Here is a 14951-nt window from a genome sequence, read left to right as displayed (position 1 = left end):
TTCTTTTCTTCAGTTCTAAGGAAAAACAATACTCTTTTTAAAAAATGAGATGTGAAACGATCTATATTCTATATGCTTTCTTTCTCAAGTCTTATTTCCCAAGAAACGTCTAAAAAATGCTTCTCTTGATCTTTTCTCCTATTTTGGATTTTCCTCCAAAAGATTCTTTGATTTTTATGAATATAAATTAAAAATGTTAAAGTCAAAAAATTGCAATACAAGCTAAAAGAAAGGGTCATTCCCGACCCATTGTGACGATTCGAGTCTCGATCTGTGCGGTGTTGCAACTGCAAAAAGATCTTATAAATGTAAACTCAATAATTTACATGACTTGAGATAGTACGTTAGATTATTAAACTATTTGCATTATAAAATAAATCTAACGTATTGTACAAAATTATATCATTTTGTGATTTTACTTTTGTGATATTTTTTATGACTAAAATACTTCTCTTTACTTAAATGAAAAAACTATGTCTAGACTCTTATGGTGTACTTTTAATTTAGTTTGTTTATTCTGTTCCAAGGAAAAACAAAACTTTTTAAAAGATGAGACGAGAAATTATCTATATTTGACAAGCTTTCTTTCCCAATTCTTACTTCCCAAGAAACATCTAAAAAATGCTTCTCTTGATCATTTCTTCTCTTTTGGATTTTCTCCCAAAAGATTTTTTCATCTTTATGAATAAAAACTAAAAATGTTAAAGCCGAAAAATCGCACAACAGGTTGAAAAAGGAGAAAGAGTCATTCTCGCCCCATTATGATGATTTGAGCCTTGATCGGTACGGTGCTGTGGTTACAAAAAGATCTTATAAATGTAAACTTAATAATTTACGTGATTTGTGTAGAACGCTAAATTATAAAACTATTTTTTTTTATTATAAACTAAATATAACATATTTATACAAAATTACATTAATTTGTGATTTTATTATTGAGATATTTTTTTACGACTAGATACTTCTTTTTACTCAAATGACAAATCTATGTCTAGACTCTTGTGGTGTACTTTTAATTTATTTCATTTCTTCAGTTCTAAGAAAAAACAATACTCTTTTTAAAAGATGAGATATGAAACTATCTAAATTCTACATGCTTCATTTCTCAATTTGTACTTCATAAGAAACATCTAAAAAATGCTTCTTTTGATCATTTCTTCTCTTTTGAATTTTCCTCTCAAAGATTCTTTCATCTTTATGAATTAAAACTAAAAATGTTAAAGCTGAAAAATTGCAATATAGGCTGGAAGAAAGGGTCATTAACGACCCATTGTGACGATTCAAGCCTTGATCCTACGTACGATACTGCAGCTGCAAAAAGATTTTATAAATGGAAACTCAATAATTTACATGACATGATACAGTATATCAGATTATAAAACTATTTATATTATATAGTAAATCTAATGTATTATACAAAATTATATCACTTTGTGATTTTATTTTTGTGATATTTCTTTATGACTAAAATACTTCTCTCTACTCAAATAGAAAAACTATGTCTAGACTCTTGTGGTGTACTTTTAACTTAATTCGTTTATTATGTTCAAAGGAAAAAAAAAACTCTTTAAAAAGATGAGACGAGAAACTATCTATATTTTATTTGCTTTTTTTCTCAATTCTTATTTCCCAAGAAACATCTAAAAAAATACTTTTATTGATCATTTCTCCTCTTTTGGATTTTCCTCCTAAAGACTTTTTCATCTTTATGACAAAACTAAAAATGTTAAAGCCGAAAAATCGCACAACAGGCTGGAAGAGGAGAAAAAGTCATTCCCGATCCATTGTGACGATTTGAGCCTCGATTGGTGCGATGATGCATCTATAAAAAGATCTTATAAATGTAAATTGAATAATTTATGTGATTTGATGTAATACGTTAGATTATAAAAATATTTTTTTATTATAAAATATATTTAATGTATTTATACAAAATTACATCAATTTCTGATTTTACTTTTGTGATATTTCTTTATGACTAAAATTCTTCTTCTTACTCAAATGAGAAAGTATGTCTAGACTCTTGTGATATACTTTTAATTTAGTTCATTTATTTAGTTCCAAGAAAAAATGATACTCTTTTAAAAGATTAGACGAGAAACTATCTATATTCTATATGCTTTCTTTCTCAATTCTTACATCTCAAGAAATATCTAGAAAATACTTTTCTTGATCCTTTCTCCTCTTTTGGATTTCATTCCAAAAGATTCTTTTGTCTTTTTTAATAAAAACTAAAAATGTTAAAGCTAAAGAATCGCATAATGGACTGCAAGGAGAGAAAGAGTCACTTCTGAACTATTGTGAAGATTCAGTCCTTGAGCAGTGCTGTGTTGCAGCTACAAAAAGATTTTATAGATGTAAACTCAATAATTTATGTGACTTGATGTAATACTTTAGATTAAAAAACTGTTTTAATTATAAAGTAAATCTAACATATTTATACAAAATTACATTAATTTGTGATTTTACTTTTGAGATATTTCTTTATGACTAAAATTCTTCTCTTTACTCAAATGAAAAAGATATGTCTAAACCCTTGTGGTGTACTTTTAATTTAGTTCTTTTCTTCAGTTCTAAGGAAAAACATTACTCTTTTTAAAAGATGAGATGTGAAACGATCTATATTTTATATGCTTTCTTTCTCAATTCTTATTTCCCAAGAAACATCTAAAAAATGTTTCTTTTGATCCTTTCTCCTATTTTGGGTTTTCCTTCCAAAGATTCTTTGATCTTTATGAATAAAAACTAAAAATGTTAAAGTCAAAAAATCACAATACAGGCTGAAAGAAAGGGTCATTCCCGACCTATTGTGATGATTCAAGCCTCGATCTGTGCGGTGTTGTAGCTTCAAAAAGATTTTATAAATATAAACTCAATAATTTAGATGAGTTGATATCGTACATTAGATTATTAAACTATTTGCGTTATAAAATAAATATAACGTATTATACAAAATTGTATCACTTTGTGATTTTACTTTTGTGACATTTCTTTATGACTAAAATACTTCTCTTTACTCAAATGAAAAAACTATGTCTAGACTCTTATGGTGTACTTTTAATTTAGTTCGTTTATTCTGTTCCAAGGAAAAACAAAACTCTTTTAAAAGATGAGACAAGAAACTGTCTATATTCTATAAGTTTTCTTTCTCAATTCTTACTTCCCAAGAAATATCTAAAAAATGATTCTCTTGATCATTTCTTCTCTTTTGGGTTTTCTCCCAAAAGATTCTTTCGTCTTTATGAATAAAAACTAAAAATTTTAAAGTCGAAAAATTGTACAACAGGTTGAAAAAGTAGAAAGAGTCATTCTCAACCCATTGTAATGATTCGAGTCTTGATCGGTGTGGTGTTGAAGTTACAAAAAGATCTTATAAATGTAAACTCAATGATTTATGTGATTTGGTATATAATGCTAAATTATAAAACTATTTTTTTATTATAAAGTAAATTTAACAAATTTATAAAAAATTACATTAATTTGTGATTTTACTTTTAAGATATTTTTTTATGACTAAAATATTTCTCTTTACTCAAATGACAAAGCTATATCTAGACTCTTGTGGTGTATTTTTAATTTAGTTCTTTTCTTCAGTTCTAAGGTAAAGCAATACTCTTTTTAAAAGATGAGACATGAAACTATCTATATTCTACATGCTTCCTTTCTCAATTTGTACTTCTTAAGAAACATCTAAAAAATGCTTCTTTTGATAATTTCTTCTCTTTTAGGTTTTCCTCCCAAAGATTCTTTCATCTTTATGAATTAAAACTAAAAATGTTAAAATTGAAAAATTGTAATATAGGTAGGAAAAAAGAGTCATTAACGACCCATTGTGACAATTCGAGCCTCGATCTGTAGTACGGTGCTGCAGCTGCAAAAAGATCTTATAAATATAAACTCAATAATTTACATGACTTGATATAGTACGTTAGATTATAAAACTATTCGTATTATAAAGTAAAGATAATGTGTTATACAAAATTATATCACTTTGTGACTTTATTTTTGTGATATTTTTTTATGACTAAAATACTTCTCTCTACTCAAATAGAAAAGCTATGTCTAGACTCTTGTGATGTACTTTTAACTTAGTTCGTTTATTCTGTTCAAAGGAAAAACAAAACTCTTTAAAAAGATAAGACGAGAAACTATCTATATTTTACTTGCTTTCCTTCTCAATTCTTACTTCCCAAGAAACATCTGAAAAAATACTTCTCTTGATCATTTCTCATCTTTTAGATTTTCCTCCCAAATACTTTTTCATTTTTATGACAAAACTAAAAATGTTAAATCTGAAAAATCGCACAACAGGCTGGAAGAGGAGAAAGAGTCATTCCCGACCCATTGTGACGATTTCAGCCTTGATTGGTGCAATGATGCATCTACAAAATAATTTTATAAATGTAAACTCAATAATTTATGTGACTTGACGTAGTACATTAGATTATAAAACTATTTTTTATTATAAAGTATATTTAATGTATTTATACAAAATTACATCAATTTCTGATTTTACTTTTGTGATATTTCTTTATGACTAAAATTCTTCTTCTTACTCAAATGAGAAAACTATGTCTAGACTCTTGTGATGTACTTTTAATTTAGTTCATTTATTTAGTTCCAAGGAAAAATGATACTCTTTTAAAAGATTAGACGAGAAACTATCTATATTCTATATGCTTTCTTTCTCAATTCTTACATCTCAAGAAATATTTAGAAAATAATTTTCTTGATCTTTTCTCTTCTTTTGGATTTCCCTCCAAAAGATTCTTTCGTCTTTTTTAATGAAAACTAAAAATGTTAATGCCAAAGAATCGCATAACGGACTGGAAGGAAAGAAAGAGTCACTTCTGAACCATTGTGAAGATTTAGTCCCTGATCAGTGTTGTGTTGCAGCTACAAAAAGATTTTATAAATGTAAACTCAATAATTTATATGACTTGATGTAGTACTTTAAATTAAAAAATATTTTTATTATAAAGTAAATCTAACATATTTATACAAAATTACATTAATTTGTGATTTTACTTTTGAGATATTTCTTTATGACTAAAATTCTTCTATTTACTCAAATGAAAAAGATATGTCTAGACTCTTGTGGTGTACTTTTAATTTAGTTCTTTTCTTGAGTTCTAAGGAAAAACAATACTCTTTTTAAAAGATGAGATGTGAAACGATCTATATTCTATATGCTTTCTTTCTCAATTCTTATTTCTCAAGAAATATCTAAGAAATGTTTCTTTTGATCCTTTCTCCTATTTTGGATTTTCCTCCCAAAGATTATTTAATCTTTATGAATAAAAACTAAAAATGTTAAAGTCAAAAAATCGCAATACAGGCTGAAAGAAATGGTCATTCCTGACCCATTGTGATGATTCGAGCCTCGATCTATGCGGTGCTGTAGCAGCTTAAAAAATCTTATAAATATAAATTCAATAATTTAGATCAGTTGATATAGTACGTTAGATTATTAAACTATTTGCATTATAAAATAAATATAACGTATTAGACAAAATTGTATCACTTTGTGATTTTACTTTTGTGACATTTTTTTATGACTAAAATACTTCTCTTTACTCAAATGAAAAAACGATGTCTAGACTTTTGTGGTGTACTTTTAATTTAGTTCGTTTATTAAGTTCCAAGGAAAAATAAAACTCTTTTAAAATATGAGACGAGAAACTATCTATATTCTACAAGCTTTTTTTCTCAATTCTTACTTCCCAAGAAATATCTAAAAAATGCTTCTCTTGATCATTTCTTCTTTTTTGGGTTTTCTCCCAAAAGATTCTTTCATCTTTATAAATAAAAACTAAAAATTTTAAAGCCGAAAAATCGCACAATAGGTTGAAAAAGTAGAAAGAGTCATTATCGACCCATTGTGATGATTCGAGCCTTGATCGGTGTGGTGTTGTAGCTATAAAAAAGATCTTATAAATGTAAACTCAATGATTTTATGTGATTTGATGTAGAACGCTAAATTATAAAACTATTTTTTTATTATAAAGTAAATATAACATATTTATACAAAATTACATTAATTTGTGATTTTATGATTCTACTTTTGAGATATTTTTTTTATGACTAAAATACTTCTCTTTACTCAAATGACAAAGCTATATCTAGATTCTTGTGGTGTACTTTTAATTTAGTTCTTTTCTTCAGTTCTACGGAAAAACAATACTCTTTTTAAAAGATGAGATATGAAACTATCTATATTCTACATGTTTCCTTTCTCAATTTGTACTTCTTAAAAAACATCTAAAAAATGCTTCTTTTGATAATTTCTTCTCTTTTGGGTTTTCCTCCCAAAGATTCTTTAATCTTTATGAATTAAAACAAAAAATGTTAAAATTGAAAAATCACAATATAGGCAGGAAAAAAGGGTCATTAACGACCCATTGTGACAATTCGAGTCTCGATCTGTACTTACGGTGTTGCAGCTGCAAAAAAATCTTATAAGTGTAAACTCAATAATTTACATGACTTGATATAGTACGATAGATTATAAAACTATTCGTTTTATAAAGTAAATATAATGTATTATACAAAATTATATCACTTTGTGATTTTATTTTTGTGATATGTTTTTATGACTAAAATACTTCTCTTTACTCAAATGGAAAAGTTATGTCTAGACTCTTGTGGTGTACTTTTAATTTAATTTGTTTATTCTGTTCAAAGAAAAAACAAAACTTTTTAAAAAGATGAGACGAGAAACTATCTATATTTTACTTGCTTTCTTTCTCAATTCTTACTTCCCAAGAAACATATAAAAAATACTTCTCTTGATCCTTTCTCTTCTTTTGGATTTTCCTCCCAAAGACTCTTTCATCTTTATGACAAAACTTAAAATGTTAAAACCGAAAAATTGCACAATAAGATGGAAGGGGAGAAAGAGTCAATTCTGACCCATTGTGAAGATTCAGTACTTGATCATTACTGTGTTGCAGCTACAAAAAGATCTTATAAATGTAAACTCAATAATTTATGTGATTTGATGTAGTACGTTAGATTATAAAACTATTTTTTTATTATAAAGTATATTTAATGTATTTATACAAAATTACATCAATTTCTGATTTTACTTTTGTGATATTTCTTTATGACTAAAATTCTTCTCCTTACTCAAATGTCGAAGCTATGTCGAGACTCTTGTGATGTGCTTTTAATTTAGTTCATTTATTTAATTTCAAGGAAAAATGATACTCTTTTAAAAGATGAGACGAGAAACTATTTATATTCTATATGCTTTCTTTCTCAATTCTTACTTCTCAAGAAAAATCTAAAAAATACTTCTCTTGATCCTTTCTCCTCTTTTGGATTTTCCTTCCAAAGACTCTTTCATCTTTATGACAAAATTAAAAAATGTTAAAGTCAAAAAATCACACAACAGGCAAGAAGATGAGAAAGAGTCATTTTCGAACCATTGTGACAATTTGAGCCTTAATCGGTGTAGTGCTGCAGCTACAAAGAGATCTTATAAATATAATCTTAATAATTTACGTGACTTGACGTAATATGCTAGATTATAAAACTATTATTTTTTTATAAAATAAATTTAACTTATTTATACAAAAGTATATGAATTTGTGATTTTAATTTTATGATATTTCTTTTTGACTAAAATATTTCTCTTTACTCAGATGACAAATGTATGTCTAGACTATTGTGGTGTACTTTAATTTAGTTATTTTCTTCAGTTTTAAGAAAAAACAATACTCTTTTTTAAAAGATGAGATTGGAAACTATCTATATTATATATACTTTCTTTCTCAATTCTTACTTCCCAATAAACATCTAAATAATGATTCTCTTGATCATTTTTCCTCTTTTGGGTTTCCCTCCAAAAGATTCTGTCTTTCTTAATAAAAATTAAAAATGTTAAAGCCAAAGAATTGCACAACAAGCTGGAAGGGGAGAAAGAGTCACTTTCGACCCATTGTGAAGATTCAGTCCTCGATCGGTGCCGTGTTGCAGCTATAAAAAGATCTTATAAACGTAAACTCAGTAATTTATGTGACTTGACGTAGTACGTTAGTTTATAAAACTATTTTTATTATAATGTAAATCTAACGTATTTATACGAAATTATATCAATTTGTGAATTTAATTTATGATATTAAACTATTTTTATTATAATGTAAATCTAACGTATTTATACGAAATTATATCAATTTGTGAATTTAATTTATGATATTTCTTTATGACTAAAATATTTCTCTTTACTCGATTGACAAAACTATGTGTAGATTCTGATGATGTACTTTTAATTTAGTTCTTTTATTCAATTCTGAGGAAAAACAATAATCTTTTAAAAAATTAGAAGAGAAACTATCTATATTCCAAATGTTTTCATTCTCAATTCTTATTTCTCAAGAAACATCTAAAAAATGCTTTTTTTGATCATTTTCCTCTTTTGGATTTTACTCCTAAAGATTCTTTCATCTTTATGAATAAAAACAAAAAATTTTAAAGTGAAAAAATAGCACAACAGGCTGGAAGGGTAGAAAGAATCATTCATGATCTATTGTGATGATTTGAGAATTGATTGTTGCAGTGCTGCAGTTACAAAATGATCTTATAAATGTAAGCTCAATAATTTATGTGACTTGATATAGTACGTTAGATTATAAAACTATTTTTTTATAAAATAAATATAACGTATTATACGGAATTATATCAATTTGTGATTTTACTTTTGTGATATTTTTTTATGACTAAAATATTTCTCTTTACTCAAATGACAAAGCTATGTGTAGGCTCTTGTGGTATACTTTTAATTTAGTTCTTTTATTCAGTTCTATGGAAAAACAATATTTTTTTTAAAAGATGAGATGAGAATTTATCTATATTCTACATGTTTTCTTTTTCAATTCTTACTTTCCAAGAAACATCTAAAAAATGATTCTCTTTATCTTTTCTCCTCTTTTGGATTTTTCTCCCAAAGATTCTTTCATCTTTATGAATAAAAACTAAAAATGTTAAAACCGAAAAATCGCAATACAGTTTGGAAGGGAAGAAATGATCATTCTCGACCCATTTGACGATTCGAGCATCGATCTGTGTGGTGCTACAGTTGCAAAAAGATCTTATAAATGTAAAACTCAATAATTTATATGACTTGATATAATACATTAGACTATTAAACTATTTGTATTATAAAATAAATCTAACGTATTATACAAAATTATATCACTTTGTGATTTTACTTTTGTGACATTTCTTTATGACTAAAATACTTTTCTTTACTCAAATGAAAAAGTTATGTCTAGACTATTGTGGTATATTTTTAATTTAGTTTGTTTATTCAGTTCCAAGGAAAAACAAAACTCTTTTAAAAGATGAGACAATCAACTATTTATATTCTACGTGCTTTCTTTCTCAATTCTTATCACTCAAGAAACATCTAAAAAAGGCTTTTCTCTATCCTTTTTCCTCTTTTGAGTTTTTTTTCAAAAGATTCTTTGATCTTTATGAATAAAAATTAAAAATGTTAAAGTCGAAAAATTGAACAATAGGCTGGAAGGGCAGAAAAAGTCATTCCCGATCCATTGTAACGATTCGAGCCTTGATTGGTGTGAAACTGCAGCTACAAAAAGATCTTATAAATGTAAACTCAATAATTTGATATAATATGTTCGATTATAAAACTATTTTTATTATAAAATAAATCTAAAGTATTGTATAAAATTTTATCAATTTGTAATTTTACTTTAGTGATATTTCTTTATGACTAAAATACTTTTCTTTACTCAAATGACAAAGCTATGTCTAGATTCTTGTAGTTTACTTTTAATTTAGTTCATTTATTTTGTTTTTGAGGAAAAACAATACTCTTATAAAAGATGAGACGAGAAACTATCTATATTCAAAATACTTTCTTGCTCAATTCTTACTTCCTAAGAAATACTCTTTTGGGTTTTCCTTCCAAAGATTCTTTCATCTTTTTAAATAAAAACATGTTAAAGCTAAAAAATCGTACAACATACTGGAAGAGGGGAAAGAGCGATTCCCGACCCATTGAGGCAATTCGAGTCTCGATTGGTGTGGTTTGGAGACTCCGTATAAAAGATTAACCTTTTGCTTCAAAGCTTAAAAGCTTGTTTTGAACATTTAGAGCTTGTTTGGGATTGAGTTTAAAAGTTTAAAAAGTGTTTTTAACTGTTTAAAAGCTCTTTTAAAAAAAAATGATATGTTTGGTAAATTTATAAAAGGTATTTTAATCACCTAAAAAGTCTAAAAATCTTATTTTTCAAAAAGTACAAAATTAAAGTTTTTATTGAAAAGCTCATGTAGATAACTATTTATTTTTAAAAAATTAATGTAACTAACTTTAAAAGTGTTTTAGATACATATTTATTAAACAGTAAACAACTTTTGATATATAGAGCTTAATATTTAAGTTATAAGCTAGAAGTCTTAAAGTTATAAGCTATATTTCCCACTGCAATCCCAAACATGCACTTAGAGTATTTCATAATTATGTGAATAGTTGTAAAATGATTTGAGTTACGATAGTTTATTAAGTTTTGAAAAATGAGAGTGAAAAATTTGAATAAAAATATTATAAAGTTAAAAAAAGTTGTATGAATATAATTTTTTAATAATTTTTGTTTTGAAGTTTGAAAAAATTTGTATTAATTTTTATGTTTTGTTTTTAAGTTTGTAAAAATTATATTGGCTTTATATTTGAATAATGATTAGGTATATTGATTAAATGAAAAAGTTGAATATTTGAATTTGAAAAGTATTTGGAAAGAAAATTATGGGAAGTTTTGAAGATTTCTTATATCATCTTTGTATCCAAACATCCCTAAGGGCCAGAAAAAGAAATGGTCATAACAAGCCATTTTTTCTTGTAGCTGGAGTCATTAAGTTTCTACGATCTCTCTCTCTCTCTCTCTCTCTCTCTCTCTCTCTCTCTCTCTCTCTCTCTCTCTCTCTTTCTCTCTCAATTTTATTTTAATGGTAAAACATATTTCATTCATTAATAATGGGACATTACAACTTTGACTTGAAACATACATTACAAGCCGACTACAATTTCAATAGCTCCCAGTACACAACTATGACTGACATGGTCTAGTCCATGCTGTAATTCTCTACAGACCCACTGTTTGAGAGACAACATTTTGTCTAAGACAAAGTTAACAAACCCCATACTTTGTCTAAGACGGAGTAGAGAACACACTTTATGAATAAAAATCCAACAGACTATGTCTATTTTTGTTTTTGTTTTTTTTTTCTAAAACAAAAGACATAATAGAGATTAAAGATATATGAGAAAATAATGAACTACAGCTTGGAAAGATGTAGATCTACATTTTTAACCTTGGAAGAAAGCAAAATTCCATCAAACTGACTATGATAGTGCGTTAGAGCCATGTGCCAACCTGGGAGTATGGCAGACAGTCGGGTTTGAAGAAACCGGTGGCCTTGGACCCAGAAAAGTCATGCGTGGTGGTAGTAGAGCTTTCCTTGTGGTGGCACGTGGATGTCACGCACACACTTTGGGCCGTGGGTGTGGCACACGTGCCACTCTGTTTGGCAAAATTCTTTGCCCATTTGAAGGATTGGCGTCTTGGAAATCCTTCGGTGGGACGCGTGATCTTTGGACTCCAGAAAACTATAGATCGGCCTTTTGCCATATTGTGAACAAAGACAAAAACCTGAAAAAGAGAAAAAACTAGATGGAAGAGGGAGGAGGGATGAGTGAGGGGGGAGGGAGGGAGGAGCCAAACGGCTGGTTTTTGTTGAGGGATGCCTTTGGAGAGAAAAGTGAGAGAGCATCTTAGAGCCTACAATGTATCTCTAGTACTATGGCAATAATGTATCTCTAGTACTATGGCAATGTATCTTTGCCATGATATTTCCTTGTGGCTTTAGAATTTCTCATTGTCATAATAATATTTTTTTGGATATTTGTCAGAGTTTTCTTTGGTATTTTTTTTCTTCAAATGTTTGTCAAGTACTGATAATGCTTGAAAGCATTGAAAAGGGAATATTTTTCTAAACAACCTGAATTTTAATTTGTTTTACATTGCTTTTTTTGGATTATATTCGATCAATTTAAAGGAGCTCCTATTGATCTTCTTCACATTCAAGATTCCTTTTATTATCTCTACTGTCAACTTCTCTTGAGTATTTGACTTTCATATACTTATCACAATCGATCTAAGGCCAATTCTCCTGCATTTTTTATTTGATAAAAAGAAAATTAACAAAACTGCAACTAAAAGCTCTGCGTTACATCCAACCATGATGTTAATTATAAAAATGAGAATGATTTGTAGGTGTAAGCCTTACTCACTCACTTTAAAAAAAGTGGATAAATCTGAAATCGATATGAAAAAACTAACTTTTTAATATTTGGTCTTACTTTTTTGTTTTTCCAATGGAGTGCACGAGGCTTGCATACCTTAACTACGACTATATCTAGTATTACTTACTAAAAGTCCCGCACAAATTATTTTTGATTAACAAGTTATTTTAATATCACACCCAATTAATATTATTGAAGCAAACTGATCATACCGGAGTTGCAATTACTAAACATCTATAGCTATCCCTTAAAATCATAAACTTTCTCGGATCATAGTCTAAACTTTCAGCATAATGGATAGCCTTGTCAACAATACATGTAAGAGTAATAATAAGTAGATAATTATTAAGAAAATGGTTTGAACTTTTGAAGTCCATGCATTTTGACAGTGAAGGAGAGTTTGCACTTTGACAGACATTATTCCTGGAAGGGGCCTAATCCTCTCCCCGGGGCTTGCTGGGTCGTATCATGGGCTTGGGCTTAGCACGGCCTAATAACCTAGTTGATCCAAGGCCTAATCCAATCCAAGCATATTCTGGCTAGCACCAGAAGAACAACCGCCCAAGAACTTCAGGATAAAAGGGCTATCGGCTCAATCAAAGATAAGCTAAATCTTAACATCCCAAATGCTTAAATTTCAAATAATGGATGAGATGGTTATCGCATAATAACAGGAAGCATAGTGAGCTTTATATATATATATATATCATCCAGGTATGATTATGAGATCCATCTGATTCTTTGGCTGGAGAGAGATTTTTTGTTATTATTACTGACTTAGGCATTAGAGGCATTCTCCCAGAACTCCTAAGCCACACAACTCTTTGGTTGTAGGTGATCATGTGTGAGAAGTTATGAAACACATCCTTAATAGTTGCGTTGTCTGTGGGATCTATTCTTTCTACAACCAGCGTGATTTTCACATGCCCACCACTATCTCAATCTTAAGCAACCAGAGACCAGGAAGTGACATCGCGAAACATGGAGGGAAGGCTCACAGAGATGGAAGAAGTAGGGAAGAAACTTACTGCCGAGATGGAGTCACTGCGGAAAGAGAATGAGGCCCTTAGAGCAAACAACAGGCCATCAAGGGAGGACATACATAGCGCCCAGCCAAGCAGATAGGGTTGAGATGGAAGCACATAGTACTGGAGTAGGCAAGCCGCTTCAGGAAAATGAGGAAACGAAAAAGATGCATCATGACCTGCACTCCAATGGATAAGTACGAGGAGATGAATAAGAAAAAGGGATGTCTTCCTCAGTTGATCAGCTGCTGACCAGCACCAATGTGCCATATAGTGTAGAAATTATGGTAGTACCATTGCTGCCAAAGTTCAAAGCCCCATCGATAGATATGTAAGAAGCATTTAAAGACCCGGTGTAGCATTTGGAAACCTTCAAAGCTCATATGACACTCCATGGGTTCCCTGGAGAGATTGCATGCATGGCTTTCCCCTTGACTTTGAAGGGAATGGCCCGAGGGTGGTTTGAAGTATTGCAGCTGGGATTCATCGACAACTTCGAAGAATTGGGTGGGGAATTCTTAACCTAGTTTATGGCTAGTCGAAGGCGAAGGAGGCCGACAACATACTTGCTGTAAAGCAAAGGGCAGAGGAGAGTTTGAAAGCATATCTGGCACGGTTCAATAAGGAGAGAATGACAGTCGATGACCAAGATGAAAAGATCATGTTGGCCGCTCTGCTTGAGAGCATTTGGCCTAGAAGCCCTTTTATGGCTGAGTTGGGGAGGAAGACCCCCTCCACTTTAAGAGAATTTAAGGACAAGACAGAAGATTTCATCAACGTTGAAGATACACTAATCGCCTTAACTACTCTACATAGAAACTCAATACCCTGAGTGGTTGTCAAATGTAGTGTTGGTGAAAAAGTCCAACAGGAAATGCGGATGTATGTAGACTTCCTGGACCTTAACAAGGCTTGTCCAAAAGATCACTTTCCTCTTCCGTGAATAAACTTGATAGTCAATGCCACAACAGGGCATAAAGTATTGAGCTTTATTGATGCCTATTCACTGTATATGAGTCAGGCCGACCAAGAAAAGATAGCTTTCATAACCAATCGGGGATTGTAGTGCTACAAGGTCATGCCTTTTGGATTGAAGAATGTGGGAGCATATAGGTGTACGTGGAGGTATACTAGTAAGAGATAGCTTTCACCAGTCTCTTGTTTACCAGAGATTGGTGAACGAGATGTTCAAACATCAGATAGGCCGAAGCATGGAGTTGTACGTGGATGACCTATTGGTGAAAAGTATGGAGTTTAGACAACATATGGAGGATCTAAGGGAAGCCTTCGGCTTGTTACATCAATACAAGATGAAGTTTAATCCAACTAAGTGTGCATTTGGAGTGCAATCAGCCAAATTTATAGGGTTCATGGTGTCGAAGGAAGGCATCGAAGCAAATCCTGAGAATTTATAGGTAATCATTGAGATGAAGTCACCTACGAATTTGAACGAGGTCTAGAAGATGGTAGGGAAGATAGCAGCCCTTAATAGGTTTGTGTCCTGATTGATTGACAAGTGCCTCCCTTTCTTGCAAGTACTGAAGAAGGCTCAAGGCCAGGATTCCAGATGTGAGGAGGCGTTTGCACAATTGAAGGAATAC

The sequence above is a fragment of the Carya illinoinensis genome, chromosome 12, assembly GCF_018687715.1.
Source record: "Carya illinoinensis cultivar Pawnee chromosome 12, C.illinoinensisPawnee_v1, whole genome shotgun sequence".
NCBI classification, from domain to species: Eukaryota; Viridiplantae; Streptophyta; class Magnoliopsida; order Fagales; family Juglandaceae; genus Carya; species Carya illinoinensis.
The sequence above is the reverse complement of the archived record's forward strand: the minus strand, read 5'-3'. Positions refer to the sequence as shown.